Raw genomic sequence first — 11,247 nt, 5'->3', positions numbered from 1 at the left:
TCACTCGCTGTACATTTTTGTAGTCTTGCCCCCATGTGAGGGTGACTGCACCCGGACAGCTCGTAAGGTAGAAAAAAGCCCGGTGTCTTCCAGTAATTCTGTTTATTTCCAGGAACCACTTCAGTGGGGAGTAGTTCATATGACACTCAGTGTCTTTTTTTTTTTTTTTTTTTTTTTGGCAGAATTGCTAACACAGAGTGACTTTGAGGGTTTGGAATGTCAAAGTAAATGTGGGACTCTATGGAGAAGATTTAATTAGTTGTTAAAAAATCCCTCTCCAATCCTGTGCTTCATAAAAATCAATGCAGACTGGGCTAGAGGCCCAGTCTCTTTTAAAGCTTGCTAGATATAATTAACAATTATGAACATATTCTTTGGGGAGATTACACAAATCTTCTGCTATTTATTAGCTGAGAACAATTTAAAATTTTACTCTTCCTTGGATGTTACCCTTAAAAAAGCATTGTTAGAGTGATGCAAAAAGGCATGAAGAGCATTCGCTAGTTTGTATGATCACTGCTCTGTGCCCCATGTCTGAGATAGAGCAGGTCACAAATAAAGACATTAGGAAATCTATCTTTTAGTCTCATACTTACCCAAATTCAAAAGATATGATTGGCATGTGTGGGAAGACATTAATTCATGAATTCTCTCTCTCTTTCTCTCTAAACAGAAAGAAGCCAGAACATACCACCAGCCCTTTGAGAACACAGCATAACAAACGTCACTACTTTACCACTTCCTTGACGAGGTAAGACCCCATTTTATTCCACCATAAAAAGGTGTCCCACCATTGCGAGAAACACTTCACTTTTTTGCTAATCATAATTTTAATTTTTTAAGTTAATTTATTTTTAAGGAAGAGATAGCATTTTGAATTTCACAGTTAATAGACTGGGAATTATAAGCACCACTTCACAGGTTTTAGACTGACTAAACCACAAGACCTCACTTTGAAATGAGGGAGTCTTATGGAAGAAGGGGGATATGAAAGGACCCCGAGGGGACAGGAACCCCACAAACAGATCAATAAAGCCCCCCAAAAGAAGGGCCCAGGTGATACTGCAGAGACATCAACCAAAGACCATGCATAGAGAGGACCTAGACACCCTGCTCAGATGTAGCCCATAGACAGCTCAGTCTCCATGTGGGTTCCCTAGTAAGAGAAGAAAAGACAGTCTCTCACATGAACTAGCTTGCCTGCTCTTTGATCTCTTCTCCCTGGTGGGGTGACTTAGCCAGCCCACAGAGGAAGAGGATAAAGCCAATCCTGATGGGACCTGATAGGCTAGGGTTAAACAATAGAGAAGCAGGACTTCCCCTATCAGTGAACTAGGGAAGGAGGATAGGGAAGGAAGAGAGAGGGAGGGTGGGATCAGGAGGAGATGAAGGAGGGGTCTACAGTTGGGATATAAAGTGAAAATTTGAAAATAATAACAATAAATAATAACATAAAAAAGAAATGAGAACTGAACCAAGCCCCTCTCTTCAGCTAATGCTAGCCATAATAACAATGATACTTCCTTTGTACCTATCATGTGTTGGGCATGTTCCTGCATGGCTTTATGTAAACTAATACATATTTTGCTCTGTCAGCTCTGTGGGGTACAGATTAGTGGTGCGAGACAAAGGGACAGGAGGCAGGGCTAACCAAACTGTACTCACAGGAGAAAGGGCCGCAGCCTCAGTGGTGATACACTCAGCGGGAAAGACACTTGAGGAAGAAATGCCCAAGAACCAGATTCTCCTGTGTCTTACATGAATTTCTTCTAGATTAACAAAAGAAAGTAACATTTGCTGAAAATGCAGCCAATGCATGGCAGGTCCAATTTTATTGTATATGTTCATCTGTCACATAGCCAATAATTGCATGAATAAAAAAATGAGCACCTTAGCTCAGTTTACAAACAGAAACTGTTTTCCTTTACTCTGCTCCTTTATGATAAAGGCGGAATAAAATGCAGAGGTTGCAAAGGAGTCATCTCTCATTTCATAAAGTGCATTTTAGTCTAACTTGTTTTTATTAAAGGTATTGAATATGCTATCAATAATTGGCCACAGCAATGTTCACCTTACTGCTTTCATTAATTCTTCATGCTATTTTTGAGTGAAAATTTATAAAGCGTTCATTGCAGGACACTAACATCATCATGATAAACACCTAAGCATCTGCCACATACAGCTATCTTAAAAATCTCCTCTGAATAAACTATCACAGGAGCAAAAGCACTCTTTGCTTTCTTCGCACGCTCCTGCTTTCTTCCCGGTGAGAGTTAGAATTGTAAAGGTGCATAGTGTCCTCTGTGCGTTCTACCATGTGGAAAACAAACGCGGAACAGTTGCATCTTTGTAGGTCACCTTCACTTGCTGCTGTATTTAAATACAGCAGTGTTGGCACACAGACATCGGTTTGGCTCATTCCAGCTGTTACCATGGTTACTGCTTTACATAGTAATCTCTGGTGCTTGTTATTACGTCTAAATATCTTATAGCACTTTGAAGATTCAATGCTAACATAGCTTCAACGCGTATTTAAAATTTGCGTCTAAGGGAGCTGACGCTCTCTATATATGATACCATGGTAAGCCTTTTTATGTCTTATTTCTTTTCCCCCCGCTGGAAACACATCTTTTAATTGGCATATAAGGATTTTGCTAGTCTATGGGGACCCATGCTTTTCACTGGTCTGACATAATATAATAATCAACATAGGTTTTATTTCACCATAGATGAAATTCTGAACATTCCCAAACATAATATAAATACTACATATGAAATTTAAGATACTTAAAAGAAAAATACATTTTAGAAGGTACATGTTAATTGCTTAGATTCTCTCAAAAAAAATTACAAGTGGAGTTTTAATAAAGACCCTTTTTTAATTATTTCCTTACACTACAGTAATTCTAGAATTTGCTGACAGGTACACAGTTATTTATCCCATCAGTATTGTTGGGATCTTTTTGTATTATTGGGGTCTATTGTTAAGAAAGGCAAGAAGAGACAATATTTATCTAAAATGAGAAAACATTATTTTGGAAAGCATGAAGATTCGTGTTTTCTGCAAAAGAGAACATTTATGCAGGTATTTTTATTTATATATGTTATCCAATACCACATGATCTTTAAATACCACTAAGTCCTTCAAGTGCATTATACAGAATGGTCTAGTCACAGAGAAAATGTCTTATAAATGGCATTCTTTGAAATTATTCACTGATGCTGCTAATTGCTATATTGTGTAAAATTCAGAATTGAATATTTCCAGCATAACACATGCAATCCCAAATGTAAAGGTAGATCTTTGTCTTTGAAGTTTATTTTATAATTCTCATTAAATCAGCATCTCTTCACACAAAGCTCACTGGATATTACACTGCAATGTTAATCACTCTGAAAATCAGCTTGCCTCTAGCTTCTACCACCTGTTATAGGCATATAACTTGCCCTCTTTAAGCCCCATAGAAGAGCATACATAACAGTACTTACAACTGACCAAAATATTACCAGGTCTCTCCATCTGTACTTATAGAGTTAAAATTCATCATCCCTCACCTCTACCACCATAGTAGAGTTCAGTCTTGCACCCCCATAGTCTTTTGTCTACATAGTAGAATTCAGAGTACAAAAGTCCTTGATTGATATGACTCCCCTGTTTCAAATATGCCAACAGTCACGTGTATAAAATGCATCCTCCACCTCCCAGAGCAGACAATGTGGCAGAGACTTGTCATCCTTTCACCGGCCAACATCATCTTAACATCTTTTTTCTACTCTCTGATGGCAGAAATGATATCATGTTCTGAGCTTTGCCCCCAGCACACCTATGCTACCATCTCCCAGGTGAGCTCTCACTTGCTGAAGGGATGACTAGGGTATACAGAGGTTCCTGGCAAACAAAGCTTTGCCCACAGAATGTCCACAACGTACATCGGCAATGGTCCGTGCCTCTTAAAGAATTCCTTTACTTGTCCTAGCAGAACCTATTGCTTTGTTAGCGTTCAAGCTCTTTCCTGATCTCAATCCATAATTTTTTTTTCTGATTTTTACAGTATTGGGATAAAAACGTTGCTGATTGCATCCTCACAAATCCTAATTTATGGACACAAAAGTCTCTAAATTGCATAGAAAAGTTAAAAATAAGCTAGCTGGATGGGCATGAGGGAAATACTTGAAGAATAAAAGAAATGTTTCTGAAGTATTTTACATGGGTAAACATAAATTGCCACAATTCGACATAACCTACGTTGTCTGTTCCTTCAGAACATTTTCATCTTTTCTTCCTTTATAGCTGGAGGGAGTTCATCTTTTAAGAATTGTTTTGTATAAGCGGTTGATGGTTTTAGTTTAACGATATTCCACGGAGCTACACCTGATGACTATTTATGTTGTTGAGAACATTTGGCAACAGAGAAACAAACAGTGTGGCCACAATGAGCCTACAGCTAACAAAAAGAGAAGACAAACTGGTATTTTTTGCCATCTACTCTGAAAATCAATACCTTGGCTTGTACTCATAACTACCTCACAATGATTATCTACATCCACAGAGACAGTTTCAAGGGGGATTATGCATTCTAAAAATAAATTTGATTGGTAACTTTCACGTGTCTGACACTGCTTTGACCACAACAATTCCACTCTGTGCTGTGACCTGTTAATCACACCTGGTGGCCAGGTTCTTTGGCTCTTATTGGTCAAGACCTAAGCCTGGGTGAGTTTGTTTAATTAAATTTATTCCCTTTATATCCCAGCTGTAGTCACCTCCCTCATTTTCTCCTAATTCCACCCTCCCTCCCATGCCCCTCTCCAAGTCCAGTGATAGGGGAGGTCCTCCTTCCCTTCCATCTGACCCTATTTTACCAGGTCTCCTCAGGACTGGCTGCATTGTCTTCCTCTGTGGCCTGGTAAGGCTGCTCCCCACCTCAGGGGGAGGTGATCAAAGAGCCAGCCCCTGAGTTCATGTCAGAGACAGTCCCTGTTCCCTACACTAGAGAAACCATATGGATATTGAGAGGTTTTTAAGAAGGATCTTTACTTAGTTATCTGGGGACAGGGAAAAGAAGAGTTGCCTGTATCTGGCAGGAGTTGAAATAACAATGACAATCCTCCTACTCACCAGTCTGAGTCACAAGTACGTTCTTCCGTTTCCTCAGCAGTCCTCAGCAGACTGTTTGGGCTGGAGTTCTGGAGGCAGAGGTGGACACCACCTGCTAGAAAAGACTGCTGGGATTAAGGATTGTCTTTTAACAGTTTGGCCAAATGGAAATGGAAACAAAGAAAACATTTGGTACTGACAAGCACCTATTTCAATGTTTGAATACAAGAAGTGTGGTCTAGGAGAGCTGAAAAGGTTAGGACGATCATGGGTGCTTGCCACCATACTTGACAGTCTGAGTTCCATTTCCAGGGTAAAAGCAGAAAACTAACTCTTGCAAGCTGTCTAATGACTTCCACACACGCAGTGAGGTACATAAGTGTACGCACACTCCTGTACACATTCTCTGTCTCTTTCTTTCTCTCTCTCTCTCACACACACACAAATAAATAAATGAATAAACAAGCAAATAGCTAAATAAATAAGTAAAAACAGTTATTCCAGTGATGCTTATTATCCAGTTAATTCTTTCATTGGATTTGAGAATAGGTAGAAAGGTTTAAAAGGAAAGTAGAAGGTTTGACAATCCAGTCTTCCTGGATATTTGTACTCAGAAGACATTTGCTGTCCAATAGTGGTGACCTTGTATCAACCAATATATATCGTGGATTGTAGTGAATATAAGATTCCTATAAACAAAAGTATAGGTTCCCTAGGAGCCTTTTATTAGAACACTTTTGTTACAGAAGGAAACTTCCTTATAAGGAAAGGAGGTTTGTTTTGGTTCAAACCTTCACATCTAAGGTCTAGGCCATCTTCTCTCAGTATCACAATGCCGCCATTACATATGAGAGAAGACAAATGTATGTACCATCTTGTCTCTCTTTCACCTCTCACAAAATAACTAAAAATTCAGTTACATATAACCTTTTCTAACTCTAACTAGTCCCACTATGCTAACCTTGGAGTTTTAATTGTTGCTTAAGTTTCTTCACTTCTTACCTCAGGATGGGATAAAATTTCAGTATATGAACTCCTTAGAGACACAATCCAACCCGCAGGATACTTCATAATCCAAGGACAGGTAGGGAAATGGGACATCATGAGCGAAGGAGCTGCTGGATATGAGCCAAGGCCACAGTTCTCTCTGGGGCTCCTCAGCTTCTTCTCTTTCCTTGCTTTCATTCCACATGATTGTCTACAACTCTTCTTTTACATGAACACAAGATTTTCTCATTACTTTTCACTCACCCATGACTCACCAGCTTGCTTGTCCTTCAATGCCAGGTTTGTGCCCTGTTTTATCAATTTTTAATCACTGTAAACTTTAACCCAATAAGCTATGACCACTAAAATAAATTAGACAGTACATTCATGGTTGTCAGGATTGTACGCTTGTCGGTGTAGAAAAGAAAAAGGGAGCTCACTTTACCCACCACCCTGAGGGAGGAACAGTCTTGCTAGGCCACAGAGTAGGACATGGCAGCCAGTCCTGGAGATACCTGATATGCTAGGGTCAGATGGAAGGGGAGGAGAACCTCCCCTAGCTGTGGACTTGGAAAGGGGCAGGAAGGAGATAAAGGAGGGAAGGTGGGAATGGAAGGGAATGAGGGAAGGGGCTATGGCTGGGATACAAAGTAAACAACCTGTGGTTAATATAAACATAAAATTTAAAAAAGAAAAAAGAAAAAGGGAGCTCACTGCAAGAAAGGCATGATGATGAACACCTCCAAAGCCAGTAAAATATCTCGGTGAAATCCATTTGTTCTCTTCCTCTTATTTCCCACAGTATATATACTCTTTTTTTTTAATTTTTTTTTTTACTCTTTCTTTGATAACTTTCATGTCCCATTGCTGTATTGAGGGTTCCATAACCCAACAAGTGTTCTAAAGCTATGTAAGGACATGCAGGATCCTGTGATGATTTTGTTTGCCCTCTGTTTGCCATTTGGAAGAGAAGTTAGAACTTTTGGGGATTAAGGACAGTTACATACCAAGAAACCATGTAAAGAGAGAATTGAAAAACCCAGCGACAGCAGGAAATAGGCAAGTAGGCTGAGGGAATGTTTCATTTGCAATTGGTATTCCGTCTTTAGCTCTATTCATTATGCAAAAATAAAACCCTCTGGAAGATGCATCCACTTGATCCTCCTGGTGAAGGATGAACTAGGTAGACTTAGCAAGAGGTGTGCACATTTTTATAGGTGTATGTGCGCTCACATGCACACCTATTTCAATAGACAGTTGCAAAAAAAAGTCACATTTCTATAAAACTTATTACACAAATAACTGAGATTATATCCTGATCAACTCAAAGTCCTGTGGTAATTCAGACGAATTCTCCTCAGGGACAGTAACTGTTAGGAGGAACTTTGCAAGCCAGCACTTAGCTACTGTCCCAGGGATCTGGCTATGTCCTCCTAAACTACTTTGTCATTCCCTGTAGCTGTATGATCAGTTTCTGTCCCTTTTGCACAAAAATAAAACACAAAACCATGGAGAATGATCTGGAAGATTGTGCCTGTAATCCCAGTGCTTGGGAGGCTCAGGTATGAAGATTGTCCAGAGCTCAAGGCCAACCCTGATGCCTTCTTTCAAAATCAAAACAAAGGATTCTGCCATCACTGCTCCCTGGAGCAATTATCGGTCCTCATTGTCTGACTTTAAGGTAACTCCTGTGCAGGGCATATATCCTCACTGAAATGCACAAACGTTTCCCATCATTCTACTTTTCACTAGAAAGGGAAATCAATTGTGTAGTGAACTAAGAGAAGAAAACTTATTCTTTTTTGAGGCAAGATCTCATGTAGCCATAGCTGGCTTAAAAGTTACTGCATTGACCAAATATTAAACTCATAAGAGATCTTCTACTTTTGTCTCCTGAGTGTGGTCATTATAAGCTTGTGCTACCAAGCCTGCCCCAGATTTTTTTCAATTATTCATTAAAAATATTTTGATTTCTTCTTTGTCCAGGCCTCAATTCTATAAAGAATGGGAAATCCACACGAGGAATTATAGAAGCAGGAAACTACCGGCTTGAAAAGAAAAAGCATCAAGTCCTTTTCAGCAGGGTTTTGTAGAGTGGAGGAATTATTGGAGTTAGTAGGAGTATGTAGAAATAAGAATGGAGGAGACACAAAAGAAAGCTAAGCAGTTTCTGCTTTATTCATTAGATGGTGTGAATTTAGAAGGCAAAAGTTCTAAGAGCTGAATGTGGCCAGTCACACCTATGTTCATGGCACTTGGGAGGCTGAGGCAGGAGGATTGTTGGGAATTAGAAGCTTAGGCTACAGAGTGACACTTTTTCTCAGAACAAAGGTTTCTGAGCAGAATAGTTTTTCCTGTGAAGCTTCGTTAGATGGCAAAGGTGCCCAATAGATTAACAAGTCAACTCTGGAGACTTGGAGAAGCTCACTGTTGATGAGCACATCCATCTTCAACATGTGCTGGAGACAAAGGCTTTGTAGGTTGGTAGCCAGTGGTGATGGTCAGAATGGATTTATGGACTGGGGACATATATAGTTACTGAATATATGAAGCATTCAGACTATACTACTATGGATATAATGCCAGAATAAAAGTAAAGAACACTGAGAGACATTCACATTTGTGGGGAAGGGAAGAAGAGAAACAGAAAAGGTTAGCATGGTATGAAAGGACTCACGCCTAAGATGAACCAAGAGTGCTCTTATACAAAGGCTTGCGAAATCAAGGAGAATAAAGAAAATACCGCACTAAATGCAACAAAGGAACTGACAGCATTAAATACAATAAATTATTAGTTAGTATCAAGGGACCGGAAAGCATCAGGAACTGCACAGCTTCCATCTCCAGCTTTACTTTCCTTCCCTGTTTCTGGCTATCAAAGTCTTAAGCATCTCCATTACTACCCATGGAGGCACCCTGATGGAAGTCTAAGGATTTATTTTTAATTAGCATATATGCAAATGAGTTTTACTCTGACGTTGTCAGTCTTCTTCAGTTTTCACCTATGATCTCAGAAAGCTGAGCTTCCTTCTTCCCAGTTTAACCCTGTCAGGCCAGGCCTCCAGTACATTTGTCTGAACCTTACGGCTGTGTCCCTGATTCTTATAAATAAGTGCCCATCTCTGTATTATGCCTATGTGATACTGAGAACATGTTGCAGTGCTTCTTTTTGCCATATAAAAATTTCCCAGATCAACCCAAACAGAGCTCAAAGCAGATATTTCAGGACAATTTCTACACACCCCTCCATCACTAATACCATTGTTTCTCCCTCCTTCCAACCTCAGTAGAATACTTGTTGCTTCCCTAACTGAATTGCTCCTAGTATGTACATCTTTCATGTGTTTTCATTGTCTTTATTAACTTTGCTACTCTTATTTGAAGGTCCTCAGTTCCCTTCTATATTTTGGCTATAGATGACTTATATTTTTTCACTTCAAAGTTTATACCTACTGAATAATTTCTCTAGTCCTAAAGAATTATATTAATTGTGTCTCTGGTTAATAAGACATGTGCATAGTCTTTTAGTAGTGTTGAACTAAAGAAAAAATCACATTGTATATGTTACTATTTTTCTCTCTGTCTCCATGGCTTGGTGATGTTCTCAAAGACAAATATTTCATTTTTTTTCTATAGTTATGCCTTTTCAACAATAATAGTAGATATGAACAAAATAATATTTAAACTTGTGACTACTTCTTAATAATAAATTGTTAATAGTAGTTACTGAGCAATTAAGGACTGAAAAGAGTATAAATAATCAATAATGAAGTAATAGAGAAGTGAATGAAGTCCTGACTACAGGTTTCATGGTGATTTTATTGACATTCTCCTCTGTGTCTGTATTTGCTAAGTGCATGTATGCAAATGACTGTGTGTGTGTTTGTGTGTATGTGTGTATGTGTCTGCTTGTATGTGTGTGTGTTTAGATAGAAAAAAAGGGTTCATTCCTAGTATTCACTGAAAAAGAAAAAGGATGACACTGGCTGGCACTTTGAGACTTCAGAATATTATTTAAGGTAACTGAGTGTAGGAAAAGGCAGGAAACTATATTACATATCAGATAGATTAATGTGAACAAAAGCTAATGTGATAATAGGGGCAAATACAAGAGACTGGGGTCACAGGGACAGACATGTGCAAAAGTTCCGTCATCCTTCACTTTAAGAAAGTGGGTGCTTTCACCATGTCCTTGGAAAATACCAGACTGTCTCGTGCTCCTAGGAAAGTGACTGCAAATTCTGTCTCCCCTATCACACCTGTTCCTAAAGGACCCGCCCAGGGGTGGACCATCTGTGCTCCAGCCATACCCCAAACAGCAAGGGAGCGCAAATCGGAGAAATGCCCATTCTTCCAGTTTCCTCTTCCACTTCGCCCACTCCAACTCCCACAGCTCTTGAGGTTGCCATGAGGATTGTCTGTGCAGGCAGCAACCTGAGGAGATCGACTTTAGCATATTTCATTGAATCCTGTCCCTGTTCTTGGTATCATCCTTTGTGAATGTTCTGTTATCATCTACTCTGTTGTCATCTCAAAAAAAAAAAAAAAAGAAACAACTTCTTTAAAAATTGAATATCCCAGACAAGGTGTCACACTCCTCGTAAACCCAGCAGTTGGAAGGTAGGGGCAGGAGTATCAGGAGGTGAAGGTGGTCTTTGCCTACCTAGTAATGTCAAGGTCAGCCTGGACTACATGAGGCCATGGACACCCCCCCCCCCAGGAAAAAAAATAAGTGGAGGCTGGAGAGATGGCTCAGTAGTTAAGAGACCTTGCTGGTCTTACAGACTACCATATTCCAATTCCCAGGAAGTATGCTGAACAGTTTACAGCAGCCTATAATCCAAGGGATCCGACACTCCCTTCTGGTCTCTGTGGGCACTAGCACACACACACACACACACACACACACACACACACACACACACTTAAAAATAAATCTTTTTTATTTCTAAAATAAACTAAAAATGTATGACGGTTTTCATCCAACTAAGTATGTTAATCAAGGTTAACTCAAGGCTCTAAGGAGTAGTTCAGGAACTTTGCCACAGTTTTGTTTGGGCCTCCTTCAGCAGTACTGGTTGGCATGGGAGGTTGGTTGTCATCTTCGTAGTTAACTAGGGACCCTGCCGTTTGCCATTAGTGATTTTGCTTCAATTGTCACC

At 39.6% G+C, this 11,247-nt stretch overlaps 1 protein-coding gene across 18 annotated transcripts in view; it reads left to right on the top strand.

The window, feature by feature from the left end:
• Nucleotides 1-674: 674 nt before the first annotated feature.
• The window catches only part of Map2 (microtubule associated protein 2), a 91,021-nt gene continuing 80,448 nt past the window's right edge, over nt 675-11,247 (top strand). For all 18 annotated transcript variants that reach the window (XM_055616469.1, XM_055616467.1, XM_055616468.1 and 15 more), the window contains exon 1: nt 675-751. The gene's annotated coding sequence lies outside the window, so the exon portion shown is untranslated. The remainder of the gene's footprint in view (nt 752-11,247) is intronic.

The sequence above is a fragment of the Psammomys obesus genome, unplaced genomic scaffold, assembly GCF_907164565.1.
Source record: "Psammomys obesus unplaced genomic scaffold, mPsaObe1.curated_primary_1811, whole genome shotgun sequence".
NCBI lineage: Eukaryota > Metazoa > Chordata > Mammalia > Rodentia > Muridae > Psammomys > Psammomys obesus.
The sequence above is the reverse complement of the archived record's forward strand: the minus strand, read 5'-3'. Positions and strand labels throughout refer to the sequence as shown.